Source organism: Nannospalax galili, unplaced genomic scaffold (assembly GCF_000622305.1).
Source record: "Nannospalax galili isolate Female #2095 unplaced genomic scaffold, S.galili_v1.0 scaffold146, whole genome shotgun sequence".
Lineage (NCBI taxonomy): Eukaryota > Metazoa > Chordata > Mammalia > Rodentia > Spalacidae > Nannospalax > Nannospalax galili.
This window is the reverse complement of record NW_008357929.1, coordinates 7,946,750-7,951,521: the sequence shown is the minus strand read 5'-3', so window position 1 is coordinate 7,951,521 and position 4,772 is coordinate 7,946,750.

The following is a 4,772-nucleotide window of genomic DNA, read 5'->3' as shown; positions in this document are numbered from 1 at the left end:
AAAATAAATAAATAAATAAATAAATAAATAAATAAATAAAATATTTAAAATATATATTTTATTCATTCTTTGACAGTTTCATACCTGTATACAATGTATCTTCATCAAATCTACCCCCAAGTCCCCTCTTCCCCTCCCTTTGGACACCCTCCAACACAACCCCTCTTGCCATCATAGCATCTCCCTGTTTTTCTGTAACCCACTTAGTCTAATTAGTGCTTCATGCTTGAACGCTGATTGCTCTTGTGCAGGTAACCAAAACTACACTGAGTTGGTGAGTGCAATGGCCATTTTCAGCATTCCTCCCCATCCTCCAGCTCTTACATTCTTTCCACCCCCCTTTTGTAAGGTTCCCTGAGCCTTGGGGCAGGGGGAGGGCGATACAGTTGATATAGATATATGTCTCATTTAGGACTGAGCACACAGCAGTCGTTATTCTCAGCATTTTGACCAGTTACAAGTCTCAGCACTAATCTACAGCTATAGCCATACATATTTAGAAGGCAGTTTGCCAGCATGTCCATTTAGCAGAACAGCAGCACTGAGACTGTGTTCTGTCACTTCTATCTCATTCTCCCCTCCTCATTGTCTGAATCTTCCCTTGGGTTCCAAGCTTTGGAGTCCTAGGGTGGGCTCTTTAAAACAGATCTAATTTGTACTTGTTTTCGGTTCTAGCCCCCTGGTCATTAAAAAAAAAAAAAAAAAAGGAAACCAGCACCTCAATTTCATCCTGTCTTCTATTCAATTTATCTGTCCATCAGGGGCCAACATTAAGGATGCTACCCACTTGTCCCTTTCCCATTGTAATTCCTCCCTTAAATAAGTAGGTTCCCTCTGGGCAACTATCTGGGTCTCTGTGGAGTATTTTATTACACTTGGTAATAAATGCAACCACTAGATTGGCTGACTGGCAATCTTGTCCCACACATACCTGGAAAATACAATGTGTTCTCTAGCCCTTCAACCATTTTCAGGGTACCCTTGTACTCATACAGTGAACCCCATTCATCAGGGAGGCATACCACACCATATTATTTGAATCTCTCTCTCTCTCTCTCTCTCTCTCTCTCTCTCTCTCTCTCTCTCTCTCTCTCTCTCTCACACACACACACACACACACACATTCATGCCCTGACATTCCACCTCCAAATGTCTTTGCCTCTTAGTCTTGGTTACATGTCTTATTACCCACAGCAGGGCCCATGCAACAGCTGTCACTACAAGAAGGCAAGCCATCACATACTACAGGGAGAAGGACAGTCATGCTGGGATTGCCCCCAGGGATGCTCCATCCTCACATACATGTCTTATTCCATAGCAAGAGCTATGCAATTCCTCCTCCCAGACTCATCTTTTGTTCTATAATACTGCATATTAAGCACCAATTTGTTACATTATTTTTCCTAGAGAAACACAAATGCCCATTTAATACCGATAGGGCCTCAATGACAAGGGTAAGAATTCCACCCAGTCTAACTTGGTGAACCAGTGAGTTTATCTGGTTTACTATGAAAGAGAGGCTACTAATAGGTATACCAGTGACCTCCTCAAACAACTGCATCATCACGCAGCTCCACCCTATCATTGCTGATGACCTCTTAGAAGCTGCATCATGGAGTCCCATTTTAGTTAACCTTCCACTCCCCATGCACTCTAGCATCTTCCAAGATCACTAGTAAGTGGGGTGGGTCATGAGAGAGTACCAACTGGAATCTCAGGAGACAGTCCTGTGACCCTTCCCTGCTTCTAGTAACAAGTGTTAGCAGCTCCATTACCATTACCATAAACCTAGCTATCACTATTATGTTCTGCTTATTTTGTTGCCATAGCAACTAGGAAAGATATATCTCTATTCTAAGATGGTGATGGGATGATCATGCTCTTCCTGGAGGGAAAAGCCAGAGTATAACAGCATGCCAAATCCACAGTCTGATTTACAAATGGATAATAAATAAGAATGGATGGTTTGGAAAAAAGCATCTATAGATATTGCTTCAAAAGACAATAACTAAATAGCCAATAAGCATATTGAAAATATGATGACATTTAGAATCATTAGAGGAAAAACCACAATGACATAATTCTTCATGCCTACCCACATAGATTTTATCAAGAAAACAGAAAATAACATGAGTTGGTGAGATTTTGGACAAATTAGAGCCCTTGGGCATTGCTTTGGGTACATAAAATTGTATATCAGCTATTAAAAAAAGTGTAATGGCTCCTTAAAACTTTAAGCATAGCATTCTCTCATGATTCAGTATTTCTACCGTTAAGCATATGCCCAAAGGAACTGAAAGTGGAGATTTGAACAGAGTCTACACAGGGAACAGGTTTAGTAGGGGCTTCCACCTTTCAATATTCAGATGTTTAGCCTCTCCTCTGATTTTTTAAATTTTATTTTTGTTTTATGTGTATGAATGTGTTTGCCTGCATGTAATTACACTTGTGTTATACAATGCCCACAGAGGCAAGAAGAGGGTGTCACATCCCCTGTAATGGAGGTATAGATGGTTGTTAGCCACCATGTGGGTGCTGGGTATTGAACTGGGGGTCCTCTACAAGAGTAGTCAGTGCTCTTAACCACTGAGCCATCTCTCCAGTCCCTCCTCCTCTGATTTTGTTTCCTGTCCAACCCTCAGTTCTAGCTGGTGTTCTCAAGCATAGACCTGCTCTAGTTTAATATCTAGAAAATAAATCTCCTGTTGTTTTTGAGTGTGGAGAAGGAGCCTTGCCTAATGGTTGTGAGAAGTGCAGACAGGGACGGGGAGGGGGTCTGGTAAGAGGTTCTGACTACCTTTAATTTAAAAAAATCTTTGCTTGTCGAATCACCTACACAACACTATCAGAGGTGTCTGTTCCAAGATTCCTGACACTGGGATTTTTGAGGTGGAAACTGATCAGCTTCCAGGCTTTTACTTTTTTTTTTTTTGGTCTTTTTGAGACAGTAGCCCCATCTGTCCTGGAACTCACTACGTAGACCAGGCTGGCCTTGAACTCACAGAGATCTGCCTGCCTCTGCCTCCCAAGTGCTGCGATTAAAGGCGTGTGCCACAATTACCTTTTCTTTTTTAAGTCACTTGTCATTACCACACTCGTTTCCTTGTCCTTGTAGGTTTATGATTTTTTTTAAAAAAGATTTATTTTACTTTTACATATTTGTCAGTGTGTGTGTGTGTGTGTGTGTGTGTGTGTGTGTGTGTGTGCCTGTGTGTGTGCCTGTGTGTGTGCAGGTGTCTGAGGAAGCCAGAAGAGGATATCAGATTCCCTGGACCTGAATTTACAAGTGGCTGTGTGTCACCCAGCATGGATGCTGGAAACTAAATTCCCATCCCCTGAAAGAGCAGCAAATATTCTTAACTGCTGAGCCAGCTCTGCAGCCCCCAGGTTATGATTTAAACTTGGTATTTCAGTGGTTTCAGGAGGGCAGAGATAAAGATGTATGTGTGTGTGTGTGTGTGTGCGTGTGTGTGTGTGTGTGTGTGTATGCCTATTGAAACACTTCAATAGTGATTTCCTACTGTAGTGATTTTCCTATTGAAACATTTCATGTTCATGAAGCTCATGAAGATTCAGGAAGTTCTAATGGGAAGCTTAATAAAATTGAGTGGTGCATCTAGTGTATGTACAACCAGCAAATTTTCGATTGGACATAATGTCCACTCCTAGGGGTGGAGCACACATCTGGTACTGTAGACTCAGCCAACCCCCTGTGGCAGGGGAGAATATAGGCCCCAGTGGGAAGTCACTGCAATTGCTTTGTTAGATGGAAATGATGCACCTGCTAAAGAACGATCCAAGCATTTGCGTTTACATCCATAGGTTAAGTTATGATAGCAGTCATTGTTTAGATGTTCTTGTTTCTTGTTGTATGTGTTTTTATAGCAGATGGAATACCATTGAAATGGACCAACAGCCCATGGAAAACAGGCAATGCAGAGACCTAAAAGTTCCATGCCTTGCCACAATGGGAGGAAGATCATCCCACACCTACCATCCCATCCAAGGCTCAGGGACTTTTGCAGAAGAGGTTGGTGGAAAGAATGCAAGAGCCAGAGGAAGGGGTATAGTGTTACCTGGAAGTGTCCTCTGACCACTATAACAGCAAGCTATAGTTACACCCATGCCCATCAAGGAGTCAAGGGGAGAGTCGGTTACCCCTCCTACCCAATCAGTTGACCTTAGCTGCATGTGGCGGAGGGGCAAAGGCTGTATAAGCCAAGAAGACCATGAGACACCTCTCTCATCATTTTGTGCAGCTGTTGGGAGGTCACAGGATTTGTATGTGAGTGTGGACTTTAGAGTACAGCAGCAAATGAGGGGTTCCCACTCCTCTGTAAATAAACCCCTGCCCTATGCTCTGATAGCAAGCCCAGCAAACTAGTTAGGATTTAAAAAAAAAAAAAAAAAGGACAAAGCTAATGGAAACCTTCACTATTCCACCAAAATTGACGCATGTTGGTAAATCCTTCAGTCTTTGCTCTCTCTCTCTCTCTCTCTCTCTCTCTCTCTGTCTCTGTCTCTGTCTCTTTGGACAGGGTCTCCCTGTGACCCCAACTGGCCTGGAACTTGTTGTGTGGATTGGGCTGGCCTCAAACTCATAGAGATCTGCCAGGCTTTGCCTCCCAAGTGCTGGGATTGAAGACATATGCCACCATGCCAGGCTTTAGTCTTGGATTTCTTTTTTTAATATTTTATTTATTATTTTTATTTTATGTGTATGAGTGTATTGCCTGCATGTAGGTAAGTGCACCATGTCATGCAATGCCAGA